The sequence below is a fragment of the Pimephales promelas genome, chromosome 10 (genome assembly GCF_988280905.1).
Source record: "Pimephales promelas chromosome 10, fPimPro1.hap1.1, whole genome shotgun sequence".
Classification (NCBI taxonomy): domain Eukaryota; kingdom Metazoa; phylum Chordata; class Actinopteri; order Cypriniformes; family Leuciscidae; genus Pimephales; species Pimephales promelas.
This window is the reverse complement of record NC_142778.1, coordinates 17,335,452-17,353,711: the sequence shown is the minus strand read 5'-3', so window position 1 is coordinate 17,353,711 and position 18,260 is coordinate 17,335,452. Positions and strand designations below refer to the sequence as shown.

General features: G+C 38.4%; 1 long non-coding RNA gene, 1 other non-coding gene and 1 pseudogene across 4 annotated transcripts; all 3 read right to left on the bottom strand.

Annotated features, from left to right (window-relative positions):
- Positions 1-1,074: 1,074 nt before the first annotated feature.
- LOC148977385 (uncharacterized) lies at positions 1,075-4,543 on the bottom strand. 3 transcript variants are annotated; one of them, XR_016169898.1, is made up of 6 exons: positions 4,289-4,543; positions 3,319-3,568; positions 3,084-3,134; positions 2,879-2,970; positions 2,675-2,790; positions 1,075-2,576 (listed from the first exon to the last, which is right to left on the bottom strand). It is a non-coding gene; the product is annotated as an uncharacterized LOC148977385 (long non-coding RNA). The 3 variants fall into 3 exon arrangements; XR_016169897.1 differs by having other exon boundaries at positions 2,675-2,793; positions 3,084-3,146; positions 4,289-4,542; XR_016169896.1 differs by having other exon boundaries at positions 2,675-2,793; positions 4,289-4,541.
- Positions 4,544-7,412: 2,869 nt separating this feature from the next.
- LOC120488731 (uncharacterized) lies at positions 7,413-13,091 on the bottom strand. The gene is made up of 10 exons (XR_016145440.1): positions 12,985-13,091; positions 10,188-10,377; positions 9,942-10,032; positions 9,770-9,850; positions 9,181-9,312; positions 8,461-8,660; positions 8,165-8,324; positions 7,897-8,010; positions 7,733-7,783; positions 7,413-7,484 (listed from the first exon to the last, which is right to left on the bottom strand). It is a non-coding gene; the product is annotated as an uncharacterized LOC120488731 (transcript).
- Positions 10,507-12,892, bottom strand: LOC148977384 (uncharacterized; annotated as a pseudogene).
- Positions 13,092-18,260: the final 5,169 nt, after the last annotated feature.

Below are 18,260 nucleotides of genomic sequence, written 5' to 3'. Positions count from 1 at the left end.
TCGCTTTCTGTACCTCGGAAAAGCGGTCAACGATGCCCGTGACGGCAGATCCGAAGAGACGGGTCGGAGAGATAGGCGCGTTGAGGAACACGGCGCGTTCTGAATCTCCCATGTCGGTAAGCGTGAGCCATAAGTGTCTCTCAGCGACACAGAGGGCGGCCATGCATTTCCTCAGGGCTTGTGCGGCGGCTTTAGTGGCGCGAAGGGAAAGATCCGTAGCGCTTCTCAGATCCGAGAGGATGGGCGGGTTCCTACCGCTGTTCGCCATCTCGCACAAGATGTCGCTCTGGAGCACTTGGAGGACTGACATGGAATGCAGCGCTGAAGCGGCCTGTCCGGCGGCAGCATAGGCGCGGGCATGAAAGTTAGAGGTCGCTCTGCACGCTTTAGAAGGAAGCGTAGGGGAAGAACGCCATCTAGCAGAGGGCGGGCAAAGATGAGCGGCGACCAGGTCCTCGACGGGCGGCATGGCAGTATAACCCTTCTCGGCGGCGAGTCAGGAGTCGAACCACTGCATGAAAATAGGTGTATCCGGACCAGTATACTCCTGTATACACTGCTGAAATTCGGAAGAATCCAGGAGTATAGTGGCCGGATATGTCAAATTCCATGGGTTTGTATATATCCGCATACATCCGGAATGATACCAAATCGGATGTATGTTGTGGACGTATACTTCCGTGCTAGAGCCATTTGTTGCCATGGCAAGTAATCCCATTAAAGTTTTTAGCAGGAAAAAATCACACCTTTTTGCAGGAAACATTCACACCTTTTTGCCTTCCAACCAAACTGGATTGGTTGTTCTTTTAAAGCCACTCCCAACACCCAGACCACTATTGGAGGGCAGGACATATTGAAAACCCAGTAAACGGACTTTATTGGTTACTTTTAAACATAGCCCACCCTAGGCCTTGTAGCATACTGATTTGATTGGTTATATACCAGCTATGCAGATATTGCTCAAATATATACCAAACCTCCCTCCCCCAATTTTAATATATTCATTAAAATAAATTTGATATATATATATATATATATATATATATTTATATTTAAACACACAAAGAACAATGGGAAAGTCTGAAATTTTTATTAAGGTATATAACACATTCCAAATAGCATTATAAACAAGCATTACAGAGGAATTGGGAACAAAAACTAGAAAAAAAAGTATGAAGTAATAACATCTCAAAGGAAGAAAAAAAAATCATGGACATTCCAAAGAAAATTATAAACATACATTAAATAAATTGTTAACTTTTTATTTTCGTTATTTTTTTTTTACCCAATCATTTTAAAGGACAGATGTAAAGGAATAAAGTACACAGTGTATATAAAAAGTTACATATATATATATAAAATATATGAAGAGTTCCATTTGAAATTTTCTCCTTTAATGATGATTTTTATCAAACTTGTATATTTAAGTTCAGTAATTTCTCTTAAATGGCAATGATAATTGCCTATTAATTGTTATTTAAGTGAAATTACTAAACTTAAATATACAAGTTTGATAAAAATCATCATTAAAGGAGAAAATTTCAAATGGCATTTAGAGGCTTTTGCATCTGAACTCTTCATATATATATATATATATATATATATATAAAATATACGTAGATATTCCAAGTAAACAATATAAATAAATAGAACATTGCAGAGAGTGCATTATAAACATACATTAAAATGCAAACAAGTAAACAAAATGGAGATAAGCAACATGGACAACAAAAAAAAGGAACAAATATATGAAATAATACGAGAAAAATAAATAAGAAATTAAAGTGTATATAAAATATTCAAGGTGTACACTGCCGTTTATAAGTTTGGGATCGGTAAGAAGTCTCATATGCTCGCCAAGGCTGCTTTTTTTTTATATATAAAAAATACAAAAAAAGTAAGAGTAATATTGTTAAATATTATGACAATTTAAAATAAACGTTTCTATTGGAATACATTATTCTTGTGATCAAAGATGAATTTTTAGCATCATTACTCCAGTCTTCAGTGTCACATGATCCTTCAGAAATCATTCTAATGTGATGATTTGATGCTCAATAAATATTCATTATTATTACCAAAGTTGAAAACAGTTGTAGACTTTTTAGGATTATTTGATCAATAGAAAGTTATATTTCATTTATTTGAAATATGATGTTTTGTAACATTATAAATGTCTTTACTATCACGTTTGATTCATTTAATGCATCCTTGCTGAATAAAAGTAGAGTTAATTTGAGCTATCCCCCCCAAACCAAAAAAAAAAATATCTTACCGACCCCCAAACTTTTGAACGGTTATATATATATATATATATATATATATATTTTTTTTTTTTACGAGTTAACATTTTTCAAACTGCCATGATACGCTGGTGGTGTGACGCATAGTGTGGGTCAGCCTCTAGTCTGTTTTATAGTACCTAGCAGAGAGCAGACTGGTGGAGACCTCACCATTCACACTGGCCTTCCATCAACAATAGCATCATCTTCATCAGACATCAGTTCTATTGTTGCGGTCTTCCAAAGTTCCTTTTCTGTGTTGGTTTGTACAACCCCGGACCTGGTCTCCAGCAACTGAAAAACATGACAGTAACTTAACCACTAAAACACAGAGAGGAGGATAGTTACATTCTGAAGAGAAAAAAAAGTGCTTAACCAGTTTCTTAACTTACCAGTCGCTTTCTTTGAAGGTTCTTTGCAATGCTTGTCATAGTTTTTCTTTTCTGGGCCTTTTCAGGCTGAGCCAAAGAATACTTCCTCCGCAAAGTCTCAAAATACATCTTCCAACCTGCTAAATATATCATAAATAAATGTAATGGCAATAAAAATAAGTAAAACAGAGGACAATAAAATGATTACAACATCTTTAAGATTACCTTTTACACATTCAGGGTCAACTTCTGTAAAAGTTGACCTTAATTCTTCGAAGAGGTAAGTGGTCACAGCCAGGTTATGTGATGAATTTATTCTGGGGGGGAAAGTTGCAGGTATCATTACTGAAATTCACTTTTGGCATTCCAAATCCATAGAGTAGTAGATTAAACTAACATTTAGGCTATAGTATATAAGAAACAGTCTTACCTGGTTTGTGGAACGTATTTGTGTGGGTTGTTCTCTGAATTATGGAGGCGCCTTTACAGATTCCTGTAAAGTTTGAAATTAAAAAGCAATTAAATTGATTCACAATCTTCAAGAACCACAAAACTGAATTTTCAGTTGGAATAAGCTGACCATCACAGTAACCGCAAGAGACAAAACAATAATTGTAACCGAACTATGGCTTACAGCCACGTTATAGAACAATAATTGGACTTACCGCAATGTTCACGTCATGTGCCTTTTTTATTCTTTTCGAAGCGTTGTAAGATTCTTCATGTAACGTTAGTCTGTGCTGCTCATACTTTCGCTAAAGAGCATCAAGACGCTGGAGAGTCTCTCTGAGAAGATCAGGTTGTGGCCAAAGACAGATTGATCCTCCCATTGTGATTCTGCATCACAGCTGTGGGGCATGTGGATGTGATCATCCTCATAGTTATCCACTGCATTACTGACTCTCATTGATGCATCTATGGAAATATTATAACCATACACATTTTTTACATTAGTAGCTACTTAAAATAGATCATGGAGAATTCATTGATGATGGCACCCATAGTTACACAGAACAGTGTGTGAGAAAGATACATTAATTAAAAACGAAACAATACACAATCTCCTAACTCGCCATAAGTCAATATCAATATCTGAATGAGAGATGTAGCTAGCTGGCCTGCTAGCATCAGCAATCTCTGTATAGACCATTTCACAAGATGTAAACAACACTGATCCAGAAGCACTTCCTGTTTCAGTTTTAACACTGTATAAACGTTGGGTTAAAGTACAACCAACAGAACAACTGAATCAAAAAGTTAAACAAACATATTCAAGATATTTTCTTTACATTTGAAATTAAGAAGCCTTTTACAAACTGAAACAGGAAGTGCATCTGGACCAGTGTTGTTTACATCTCGTAATGTGCAATAGCAGTAATGTGAGCTATTGTAAGACTAATGTAAGTTACCATACTATCTTGTACTACCGTGAATATTCATTCATTCATTTATTCTTTCAGACTCTTAGGTCAATATCACAAAGTTAAATAAATAACATGTGGGCAATGGTAATCATGCAAGATTCATTGTATTTTGTTTACGGCTTGTTACTGATCTTAAATGCATTCATAGAACGGACTTCACGAATCTAAAGTTAGGCAAACAAGCACATAACAGTTAGGCAAGTTAGCTTACCTGAATCTGACAATATTCAACACCCGGCGTGACTTCTTTATCGGAACATCGTAGCCGAGCCATTTCTGGGGTGTTTCTCAATCGGATTCCCGTCCTTAGGCCCTGTTTACACGAGAACGCTCGCGGGTGAAAAAGTAAAAATATTTTATCGGATGTGCCTTTCGTTTACACGGCGATGGCGTTTTTGAGGCTCAAAAACGCAAAAAAGTGAAACCACCCTCCAGAGTGGAAATCTTAAAAACTCTCCACCTCCGCGTTCCCGTGTAACGGTAAAAACGCAAAAGTTTGCTTGACGGTGAAAGTTGTACGCAGGCGCGTGGACTTAGTGTTGTTGTAGTATGCATTCCTAGCCGCCTGAAGTGCATACTACATTGAATTTCACACACTTTTGCGTCTCCATTTGCACGCGGACTTCTCACACAAAACGCTCGTCTAAGCGCAAAAAAAAAAAAAAAGATGACGCAACGCCACTTTTGCGTTTTCTCATCAGAATCGGGCACTTTCAAGCCTATGCTTCCAAATGTGTGCCTTCCGCCATTGCCTCCGGTGCTCCTCGTCTTTAGGTGGTGGGTGTAGCTAAATCGTAAAGTGCACCACAACAACAATCTGACCGCCTCACATTATGTTCGTTACACCGTTGGTTCAATTGTTCTCTCCTCTATCCAACTGTTATGGCAGCACCTAACTGAACATTTAATACTTGCCATATTTTACCGTTCGTTTCAACTAGCGCAGAATCTCATCCCTCTCTTGAGCCGGAAGTTGAAGTCTTTCTCAGACGGGAGAAGATGACAAAACGAACGCAATGGCGTCACCCTTGTTGTCGTGCAAAATAAGGTGAATAGAAGAAAACTGTTTCCAAACCTTGAACTGTTCTCTTTGCTTCGGGAAAGAATGCTGTAATTTTAAAGTATTTTTCTCGCGCTTGAAGCAATACACTAACGTTATTGGTTGCACCTCCATTACGTCACCACATTTGTTGTGTTAATGGTTGTGAGTGGTGAATTTCAAACCTCAAAACGCCCCCTTTTCTTGCAGCTTGTTTGTTTGCGGAAGGACTTATTTACTCAAACCACAAACCTCGGTATGACGCGTTGCAAGTGAATCTATTTAATTTTGTGAATAAATATGATGCAGCTGGACCTTTCAACATGGAAGGATAACCAGCTGCTGACAATAACACGGGAAAGCCCGGTGGTTTTGCGACCACTCGTTTCACATCATGCATGCCCAAAGAAGCATGGATTAACTCCAAGCCAAAACCGTGATGTCATTGTCCATCTCAGTTCAGATCTCATATAATGGTGTCAATGCAGGCAGTTCAATAACATTGTTGAATATTAAATAAAAATGTCCCCAACTAAGCAAAGCCAATGGCGACAAATGTTGTTGTCTGCAATTTGTAAAACGTCACAATAAAAATTTAGATATTCTGAAATGTTTCCCTGTATTTTTTATTTCATTAAATATTCAGATGTTTTTGTGAACGTATATTCATGGTGTTTATTTTGTCCTGTTTTTATAAAAGAATATTTGATTAGGATACTTTTTTTCATACAGTAGTTTTAAGGCCCTGACACAGGCGACATAAGCCAACCCTAGAGTTGGCTTTAGTCATTGCTAGTTCTTTGACGTCGGTTTTCTGTTTCAGGGCCTTAAGAATTTATTTATTTTTCTGTACAAAAAAAAACTTGTTTGCTGTAGACCAGAGATAATTTTCAATCCTGAAGTCCCCTGCCACTCCTCCCTCTGAGAACAGCCAGCACCCTTATGTCAGTCATTAACATATGAAAGGTCTTCTTCACACCTCTCACATCCAGCAGTGTTTCAGCTGTATATGTCCGTAAAATTTCACGGATTCCTGTATATGCCCGCGTAGGTGAGGTTTCCGGGTTTGTCTGGAAATATACTGTTCCGTGTTACTCTGATCCGCTTTTTCCCACATACATCCAGCAAACATCAAATTGCACAGGAGTTTACCATGCCCGGATATTGCCGGATTTGAGTCTTTTCATGCAGTGAGGAGTCCTTCTCATCCGCGGTGTCGTCGGAGGCGACAGAGCGGCCACTCGGCGGCAACTGTATGTCCGGTAGGGGCGGAGAGGGAGAGCGGTCGGTGGGCGGCGGCCCACATGGATCCGCAGGGGGCTCCGGCGGCCTCTGGGAGCGGCGTTTCTTCTTCCGCGGCGAAGTGAGAGGCGGTGCGGGAGCGGTTTTGACCGCCTGCAGTCGAGCCCGCAGGGAGGACAGAGGCAGGTCCTCGCAGTGGTCGCATCCTCCGTTGGCGAGGGCGAGCTCTGCGTGATCCACTCCGAGACAGAGAACGCAGATGGGGTGGCGGTCTCCTTCCTCGAGTGAAGAGCGGCATGAGCCGCAGGAAATACGAGGCATCTTGAAAAAGACGCTCGGCTCTTTTGTGAAAAGGGTGGAATAAAGGATACGCGTCGGATGGCGCTAGCTTGCTGGGCGGCTGAAGGTGGCAGACGGCCGGCTTCCTCAGACTCCGGAGCTTGCTAGAGGGTGCCTTCTCGACGACGGCGGCTTCTTCCCAGGACAGCGGATGCGTGTAGCTCGCTGAATGAAAAAGAATCGACGAACTAGCTTGGGAGAGCTACCTTTATAATAATAATAATATTAATATAACTGTAGCCACGCCCCTTTTGGCGGGCTGTGACGCAGTGAGCGAGCGCCGTCCGCTCATTGGCCGCGGACTCAGCGCCGCTCTCCCATAGGTTCGTGCATTCTCTCTGAGCGAACCAATGAGCCGCTAGCTAGCCCGCTCATGGTCTGCCTCAGAAGAGACTGAAGATCAGACTCAGAAGATCTCTATAACGTTGGTTCAGCAGTCAGCAGACCTTCGCAAACTTATAAATAAATAGGTTTAACTAGGCTACTTTACACTCAAATTTTAAGATTGTGAAATGGCCTGTTCATTGTTGAATTGCATTAAGAGACGGCACAACAGACAAACTTAATTGGTTATAAAATGACCCTTTTTATTGGTGACAAGTTTAATTTATTAATGCTTATTTATGTAAAAAAAAAAATGCAAACAAAATTAAAATAAAGCCAACGAAATCAACAAGGAACCAAAAATTGACAAAAAATATGGCAAAGAAAAAACAAACAAACAAACAAAAAACACTGAGTTGCTCTGACGATGAAGACGGAGCGGAGGAGGAGAAGCAGCATACTCCTGTTAAATAACAACAAACATAAACAACTTTTTAGAGAATTTAAGATATGTGTCGTTTTATTTTTGAGTGTATATTTTTTTGGGGGAAAAGTAGGATTTATTTTCTTGCCAGCAAGAGATTTTCATCATGTTGGGGTAGCAAATTTATTATACATCTATAGTGTACGCCTAGTAAAGATGAAATACCTCTGTTTAGTGGTGGGGTTAGACAGAGGAAGAAAAAAAAACAATTATTGGAAGACACTTACATTCACTTTCACTGCTGCTGGAATCTAATTGAGGGGGAGGCATCTGCTTTTCTGTGTTAAAGAAAAAATATAGTAATTATCAAAATGTAAATTACTTAAAATGTATATATATATATATAATAATTAATAACATTTTGGATCAGCCTTAAAAATGCCTTGTGTACCTTTTTCTGTTGCTCTTTTTTTTCTTCCTCCATTTCGGTCTCCACTATACTTCAGCCAGGTTTTTATTTTTTCCTCTGCTTCCACCACTTTTGCCCCTTGTCTTTTGGCTGCATCTGTCAGCATGACATTAAAGAACATTTTTTTTACTTCCATTGCATTTCATTCAATGACACATTATGTGAAACTGTAATGGGTTGTTTTCTCTTTTGCAATTTCAAGACAAGTTATGTCTTAGTTTTGAATGTTTTTTTTTTTTAAACACATCACCTATGACAACTTTTGCTAGCAAAAGTGTAGAAAATGGGCTCTTCTGTCCTCTCCCTTGCCAATTAAAATTGTTGGCCAACCCATTGGTCATTATTTCCCTCATCATTCTGTGGACAATGTCTTTAGCAGATGTTCCACCCAAGCTGGTAAGATATCTTGTCTTTGAAAAAAAAAAAAAAAACATGTGTTAAGCACCAGTAAACCAGGTCTAGATCTCTACATATAATATAATATAGTTAGATATTAATAATATGTTAGTATTCGTTTAAGTTAAGAAAAAGAACTTTAGAATTTACTAGAGAACGTTGTGTGTCTCTGTTTGACAGCCTATCCTCCAAATCTTTTATGCCGGTCATGCTCCTTAATGGAAACTGAAACTCCTCATTCACAACTTCAGCAGCATTCTCTCTTCGCAAAATCGCCTGAAGGAGGAGCGTATTCTGCCTGACCTGACCCTTTATCTCTTCCAGCATCTGGTAGAGCCGGAGTTCTCTTTCTGAATCAGACAAACATACGATGCAACATTATAACTACACAAAATTGAACGTATAAAGAGAGAAACTGCACCTCTTCTTTTTTGTCTTTATCATAACTTTAACAGCCTTTTGTTAAATCCATCCCAGCTTTTTTGAGACGCAATAAATTTAAAATTTGCTCCCATTTCCCATAAAATAGTAAAATTTGACATTTTCAACATTTAATGTGTTGTCAATGTCCTTTTAAAGCAAAATATGATTTTACAAGATTTGGAATTTTGTTTTTATGTTGCATTTCACTTAATGTCACAATTAAAAAAAAATGGTTGTAAATCAAAGCACATTGATATTAATGCTAATTGTCAAAAGCAAGGCTTAAAAAGTTTATCATTTGAAAATAGTACAACTTAGCCAGGGGAAGTTGGTTTTATTCTCCTTTTTGGTTACATATATTTTATTGTGTTCCTTGAACAGTGTCTAATCCAAGTTAGAGACTAAAGGTAATTACTAAAAGCTATGTAAGGAGTTAATTCTACTTACCATCTTGTCTTGGTTCAGGGACTGTCACAGCAGCTGCTGATGGTGCAAATGGTGGTATGGCTGGCAAAGTCAGGCTTTTGGCTCCATTACTGCAGAATCTTTTTTTTTTTTTTGGTCTTTCCATTGTCTCTGCATATGGAACAGTGAGAAACAGAATCAGTATAATGTACAATACATTGTCAGACATCACAACATTTACTTCCATCCAGAGCTTCGCTGCGATCTTATACAACAGGAAAGTGACCACTGTTCAAAAATTCCTTTCAACATATTATTATAATTCAACATAATTAAATATAGTTTACTACAACTTAATTTTGACAAAAATGTGAGATATAACCTTATACTGTAATTTCCAACACACAGTTTATACATTCATTTGGCTAAATTTCTAAGGTTAATCCATAAGAGCAGTGATTTTTTATTTTTTTTTACCTTACATTAAACACTTTCTTGTGGCTCAGACAAAGGAAATTACTTTAATTAATTCTAAGGGGACCATATTGTCAAGTCTTGGATTTAAGGAATCTGTGGTGACCAGATATGTTGGGAAATGATGCAATGACCACTGTCTGTTTTCGTCTGTACCTGTGCCCGCTTGTTGAGGCCTGCACTGGAGGTCTTCCTGAGGCGGTATGATGGAAATCCATTTACATATTTTGATGATGGTCTGTTGGACACATTAAGTGTAATCAATTTTTGTAAAAGCTCAGTGCAAATAAGCAGTAGGCTATAAAAGGAGAAGAACAGAGGAAGCATACACTCTTTTCCGTACACTGTCCTCATTTGTAGACTCCAAACTGTTGCCTTTACAAAACTTCACCAGCTTTCTTCTGGCTTTTTCATAGGAATCTAAACATAGAAACAAATAACATCACTAAGCCTATTATCTGAACATTTGAAAAGAACTGCTTGGCATAACTCACAAGGAGCATCTTTTAATTTTTGAATAGTTATTTCTCTATATTTCTCAATAATAATTCATATTTAATTCCTCAAAGACTTACCATACTCAGCTACCCATTCAGTTATATATTCGTCCCATTCTTCATCAGGAGTTTCATTTTTTTCAACCGCTTTTCTACATTTTGTACTGTTATATGGAGGCCAAAAGGAAATTTTTTTGTCGACGGTCAGCCAGTCACTTGGTATTACCTCTGTCTCATTCTTTTCAGTAAAAACAACTATTGAATACATCTATAAAAAAAAAAATTTAAAAATATATATATATAGTGTTACAACTTTATACATTTATTGTAGCTCTATTAATTACCCAGTGGAAATCTAATTAATTAAAATAATTCCTAGTCTTATTATTACTATTTCTTATGATTGATAAGGTCTGTACCTAATGGTGGTGGTGGTGGTGGGGGGGGGGGGGTACTTACTGTAAAAGAAGAACTTTTGAAACAGTCTGTGTAGGAACAATAGTCAATGACTGCCCGGGTTGTTTCACAAAGGTTATGTCAAGACTTGATGAATCAATGGGATAGGTGAAAAATGATGACTTGTTTTGGAATTTAAGACAGACTAGATGTGATGCTTCCTTGTCTTTTAAAATGTTTTTAACTATATACATATCTCCATTGGACTGGATATAATGGGTTTTATGCCCAGCTGCACTACTTCCTGAACTTCAGCCAGCTCCTTGTTTCCTGTCTGCCATTATTGGTCAAATTGATTAATTCAGGTGTGCTTGACCTCAATAGTCATGGCAACAATAATCAGACACACCTGAATTAATCAATTTGGCCAATAATGGCAGACAGGAAACAAGGAGCTGGCTGAAGTTCAGGAAGTAGTGCAGCTGTGCATAAAGCCAATTGTCTCCCTCTGATAAACTAATTAAAGTTCCACCATTTACATATTTCTTATACTGTGTGAACTGCTGAGATGTCACATCATATGGAACAGGCCCGTTCTTATGTTCCTGGTAAAAACCATCCTTGCACACCTTTATTTTAGTTCTGACACTTGCTTTTTCTGACAATCTCCTGATGATCTGTTGAAGGGGCTGTGTAGGGGTCCTAGTCATTTTTTTTAATGTGTAGAGGAAGTTCTCAAATGGAAAAGCCGAGAAATTATGCAGCACACCAAACTGCCTTACATCATTGGCAAGATGTGTCAGGCCGTGTATGTTATACACAACGTAATTACCATAGACAGATTGAAAATGCTCGACAAATGTGATTAGTAACTTTTCAGCAAAATCACAGTACTGGAGACAGAGTGAGGGGCAGCATAATATTCGAATGGCTACATGCAGAAGCATAAAATTGTGGTATAGAACATTCGGCAGATGGTCTTTCAGTGCAACTGGACCAGTGTACAGAAGAAAAGTTCTGAACTCTGTTGCTTTCCACCTATCTACCTCAACAAGGGATCTCTCTTTTCGTACAAACTCTCTGGGGAGTCTCAAGGCAAAGGACGTAAGCGCTGCAGAAATTAGGCCTATCTGATGAGCACCTAAACGAGTTGGAAGTGGTCCCCTCATCCAAAACCCTATCAACTTTCTCACAACCCCAAGAAAAACCAGATGCATAACATCTAATGGAAATTGGGAGACCATACCAATTCCAACCTTTGACAACACACTGGTCCCTTTATGGTGAAACTCATCGTCTTTATTAATAAAAGACGTATCTGTCCGTAAAGGTGAATCTACTTCAGGAAAAGTCATGCGATTTTCCACCCATGTTCCCTCCTGTGTGCATTTTTCACAGCCGTGATATGCATTGTGGGCTTTAATGTTTTTTTACGAAAGCCCTCGCACTAGCGTCGCAAACAAAATTAGAAATTTTCATTTCTACACATTTGCCAATTACATCCACACCCTCTAGTTTAAGCTTTCCATATTCATTCACAAATGATTCTAGGAACAGATTGACATTCTCTGGCTTTTTAGATCCAAGATATAAAGCGATGACGAATGGTTGCTTTGTTTTGTCTTCCTCTACCAAGCCTAGAATGGGCCAGAACTGCTTATTACTGCTTTTGAACAAAGGCAGTCCATCAATATTCACTTGTAAATGAATGGCCTTTGGGAGAGGGTCTATCTGGTTTAACACATCCCTAATGCCTTTCTCCACTCCAAAATAATGCATGGTGCCACCAGCAATCTCCTGGACCTCATAATTAGTTTGAGTCCCTAAAAGAGTGCAGGAATCCTTTGGGAGATATGGATGATATTTCCTCAGGATGCCCAACAGCCCATTTAGATGGCATTGTGGTATTTGTCTGTCTATTGCCCAACCTCTGATCTCCTCAGCAAGACACTCTGCAGACTCAACAAATTCATCATCACTTGTGTCAGTTTCTGTCAGAGCATCTGACCAAAATTCATCAGTCTTGTTGTCGTCAACATTAAACTCAGTCTCTAACTCGTCTGATTCATAGGACATGGGCCAATCAGAAGCAGCATCTGACCACACATCATCAGCAGGGGTGTTTTTTCCAGGCATATGTTTATGTCGGCTGCGTCAGATTCAGCATTGACGCAAACCTCACTAAGGATATTGTAAGCCCTCCGCTTTGCCTGACGTTTAAGTGTTCTGTCTGAATAAATTCTGTTTGCAGACATTGTTAGTGTGCTGCCAAACAATATCTACAGCTGATTTCGATTGTTTAATCCAAACTAGAAGGCTACAATGCTAGCTATAGCTAACGTTAACAGTTAGAACGGTAGATCGTTACATTGTAAATAATGCTGGCTAAAATATAAGGCTAAGTTACATTTACATCAGATTGTAATGCCTTACTAGATAAGATATAAATTAAAACAATATATTGAATCGAGCAGATTACCTTGGACTGGCTGGGTTACCGTTAACGGCTGAAGTGAAGCCTAGAAGAAAGATAACGGTCAAAAGATAATGGTAATTTTAAATCACGCGCACTGTTCTCTTGAGCAGAATGAGCTCGCGCCGGGACGTCGACAGATAAATTTTAACGCAGGTGCTGATATACTGTATATATATATATATATATATATATATATATATATATATATATATAAATATTTTTTTTAGGCTTTTAATATAATAAAATAAAGGCCTACTACAATATAATATAATATAATATTTTAAAAAACCCGAATTGAAGTATTTGAAGTGATAGCTATAATCAGTTTAAATGCTTCAATTTGTTTACATATTATATTATTATAATATGAAAACAAACTGAGGCATTTAAATAGATCTAATAGCTAAATATTTTCAAGAAAAATGAATATGTGAACTCATTTATATAGTAATCTATAGTAATCTACCATTCCTGAACCCCCCCCACACACACACACACAAAAACATTTACACCGTTCTGCGTCCATCAACCGTTATATAACCGTTATTATTTACTTTAAAACATTATGATGTGATTTTATTTCACATGTCTTTTTGTTTCTCGTTGCCTCTCGTATTGAGCTATTTTGTCCGCTCACTGCCAATCACACGCGCTCTTTCTCTTTCTATGGAAGCTGTAAACTGCATTCACCAATTTTCACTCTACAGCGGTTGACCAGAGCACTGATAGCCTACTTATTTCTCACTTAACCTACAATCAACTGAATTTCCACACATTTCGCGTCAGTCCTCTACATGTCATTTTATGATTTTCTGCGCGACCGCGGCTTCAGAAGTGTACGACCGCGTCACCGCGACATATATGGCGCTTTTCCACTGCATAGTACGGTACGGTTCGGCTCAGTACGGTTCGATTCGGCGCGGAACAGTTCGGAACGCTTTTCGTTTCCACCGCAGTAGTACCCCTTCAAAGTGTGTGGGACTGATCGTTATTTGCGCGCGCCTCTACTGCCATGACATCATCTTAAAAGCGCCACATTTTCAAACCCACAACACAGGAACAATGGAGACTATCGAGGGGATGGTGTTCCTGATTCTCGGTATGTGGTTGTTTTTAACTGCTAGACGGAAAAATGTGTTTAAAATGAGGCTGATGGCAGCAAAACAAAAAATGCTAAAAAAGTGTCTCGTGTCGCAAATCCAATGACGCTAGTAGTGACGCAGGGAATGACGATTCTGTCTGACCAATCAGTGATCTACAAGATAGGCGTGCTACAATTACGATCCATTCTTCAAGGTGACATTTCAGCACTTGACAAACGGACAGCGCCTCTCTAGGGAGGGTTGCTTCAGCACCTCAAGAAAGACCAAAGCACACCGTTAACACCCCCAACAATAATTTCTGGAAGCAATTATATTCATGCTGTTTTTCTATGTAAGCCCTGAACCACATGGTGAAGAAGAAAAATAAATGTGTTATTTCGAGTCAAGTCGTTATTTCGACATAATATCTCGTTATTTTCGGCATTATAGTTGTTATTTCAAAATAATATCTAGTTATTTCAATATCATATCATATATTTATGTGTGCAAAATTCAGAATTAAATGAATGTGCAGCAATTTGTACAAATAGAGAGTCTGGCCTCTATGTGTTGTAGCTACATATGAGCACATTTAGTTTCATATTTGTTAAAATATTGTAATGTTTTTTCTTCCCATCTATGTTGATTATGAAAAGTGAACAGCATTAGTATAGGATGTGTAATATATCGGGACACATAGAGTTGGTCAGACAGGATTTTGACCACTTCATAAAGTTTTGTAGCCTATACAAAACTTTCCATAGAAAGCCTTTCTTTAAAAAAATCGTTTTGTATACATTGAATCTTAATTTTAATAAATTTTTCATCAACCAATTGCGTATTTAATAAATACGAAGCAAATATAGCAGACAACTTAATATAATCATGACCTGGCGACGGCGCGGTCACAGTGCACTTATTGCATTGCTCTTGAACTTGTCAACAATAACTAAATTTTTGTGGCATGGCAAACGACCTCGCATTAAGCTCACCACTCTGCAGCAAGAAAGGCAATTGTATTAGCCAATATGTTGTTGTTGTTTTTTTTTTTACTTTTTATTTTATTTGTATTATTATAATTTGTTTTTATATTATGTTATATGCTTCGTAATATGCTTATCTCGGTATGTATGCAAATGCTTGTATATATGTAGGTGTGTGATTAAATATATATACATGTACATAATCTATTTCTGTGGTTTGTATACCATATGTATTGCCTTATATAAGGAAAAAGAAATACAAATTTGATCACAAAAAAAAGCATTGCAGATGACCATACCAACGTTGGCCCAACGTTGTATTTCTGTCAGATAGGTTGGGCCATCACAGCTGACCATACCAACGTTGGCCCAACGTTGTATTTCTGTTGTATAGGTTGGGCCAACGTAACCAACCAAAATTAACGTTGGCCCAACGTCTGTTTGCTACCTGGGTTATTAAGTGATTTAAGCAATTTGCCCAGATCCTTAAAGGGGGGTTGATTGCAATTTCACTTTTTTCATTTTAAATAGTGTGTAATGTTGCTGTTGCTGCATGAACAGTAGCCTATTGTAGTAAACCTTAATTATAAGAGGTTTAACAATTTATGGAGGACAGAGGGCACGTCACCACACAGGATTTTAGAGAAAATATATATTTTTATTGACAATCTAATTTAGAAAAATAGTACCATCATATAAATACATTGAAAGAGGCTCTATCCCACATTAACTCAGCACGCGCACACTAAGACAATCGCGATCCCCATGTGAACACTTCAAACGTCACTACACTCCAATGGTTACTCCCCAGCCCAGCACAGCACACTAGAACTCGTGATCACACTACAATCAGTTTATCAAGTGGAAAAAATCATCGTGTCCTTGGTCCCGCGTACACAAAGCAATGGGCGTACACACTACACACTCTAAAATGCGCAACTCTCATATACACATTCACACCCACACATAACTCATGAAATGGTTAAAATATAAAACACTTCCCCGATTTCCAGGCAAATAAGACCCCGCCCAGAGGTCTCGGGAACGGAATCAGCCGTGATGAATAGTCCACAGAGGCAGCACGCGTTGTTTGTCAGCGTTTGTCCGTCCCAGGACCCTAATGGTCTTGAGCAACACAATGCGTCCCCGTTTCCCTCCGAGCGCGAGAAGCCAATCACGTCCTAACGAACTTCCCCTCTGCTCTCTTAAATGTCCTCCAGTCCAGGTGAGATCGATCATCAATAAGCACATACTACGAAACGGTTCAGACGGGCGGAACCAAAGCCAAACAACACAAAAAGATACACCCCCACGCCATTCATCACTATCTGCAAAGTTGCAGCGCTGAAAGTTCAGTGTAAGCAGAGATATCATCTTTTAAAAATCAGGAAGTATATTGTCTACAAAAACGACTCGATTGGGACTACAGCTGGGTTTTAGACGTCACTAACCCACACATTTGCATCAACCCCTCCCTCCGGAAAATGCAAAAAAGGGCATGCGTGGGTTATGTTCACCCAGGTCTTCTGTGTTCGAGCTTCCCACAGACGCTGTACTTCGTCAACAATGGATACAATTTATGTTTAATTATGTTCCTGAAAATGACTATCGGAATTTATCTCTCTGTACTGCGCATTTACGAGAGACAGCTTCCAGAATCTCCACAAATTCAATTCAAATTCAGCCAGTTATTGTTGCCAGTCAGATGCTATTGTGTTAAACAAACGTGTATAAAGTTAAAAAATGTAGCGAATTATCATTGAGAAACGTTTAGTAAGAGCCGTGTGGTGAGGTTCTGCTTCCCTCTCTTCATCGCCGCTTTCTCTGTCTGATTCTGCCTCAAACTGATACTGCAGATTCGACACCATTATTTACATCTGGACCGGAGCGCCGCAGTCACGTTTCGCCCGTAAAGGTAATGGGCACTAACCTTCTGGACAACGTGAGTGACAGTTTAGCCAATCACCACACACCGGCCCAAACTAACTAATCTGAGCCCACTGCCTGTTTCTGAGGGAGTGGTTTCATAGATTCAGGAAGTCAACAGCTCGTTCAGGGGACAGAGGAGAGCGCTACTTTTTAAAAAAGAAAAAACACAAATACATGTTATATTGCACCCCATTAATAGAATCATGCAAAGAAAAAAAGCAGTAAACCCCCCCTGTAACTAAGTAGCTTACTTGGATTCATACCGTGAGTCAGCTTTATAGCAAGCATAGCGGGAAAATAAAGAGGACATGATAATGATATAAGTTAATTGTTATTGAGAATAAGGACACGTCATGGAAGCTTGCTGTCAAGTAAGAAATGCTCACCTTGCACAAATGATTCTTTAGCTATGCCCAACTTGCTAAGGTGTCAACTTAATCATAGAGTGGTGCTAATTAGTGATTGGAAGTTCGGTTCCTTTCCGCGAACCGGTTCTTTCGGACAGTTCGTTTCAATGAACCGGTTCAAAACCTGACAGTCGACAAAAAAAATGATGCATGTCTCCAGTATGTTTAATACGTTATGTTTTAACGCTTTATACACATTTACTGAGCAGTGCACCATTTAAAACCTTGGTAAGAGTTTACATCAAAGATTTATATCAACTTACTTAGAAATTAAATGAGCTGTAATTTAGTATAATAATAAATGTTTAGTTTGACAGTTTTACAATCCATTCATTGTTTCCAAACTTTAAAATAATACCGTAATAATAAAAAGTAATTATGTGATCAACATGTTTTCTTTTGTTACACTTGGTCTACTGATTATCAAATAAATACTTAAGATATGTAACATATTTCGTCCCTCAGAAAAAAAAATATGCTTAACTCATCGGCTCATCGGTTCTCAGTATTATATGTCGAACATGTACTGGTGATCCGTGATCCAAGAACTGCTAGAACCTGAATAATCCATACAAAACTATAGTGGCATAACATAATATAAATAAAAAACAAATATTAAGGAAAGGTTGTGCCTCACCTTGATAAGACATCAGTTTCCTCCTCCGGACCATCTTCATTCATTATCCTATTAAATTGAGCTTCAGATCACTAAAAACCGTACATGGAATTCGAAGATCTCATCAGTGGAGTCTGGATGTCATCTAGTGGAAAATGTTGGTACTGCGCACAATACAATCTTTCCTTAAGCTCATTTACTGAGACATCAACCGAAAAGTTTAACCCTCTGATGGTCTTCAAAAAAAGTCACAATTTTGGTC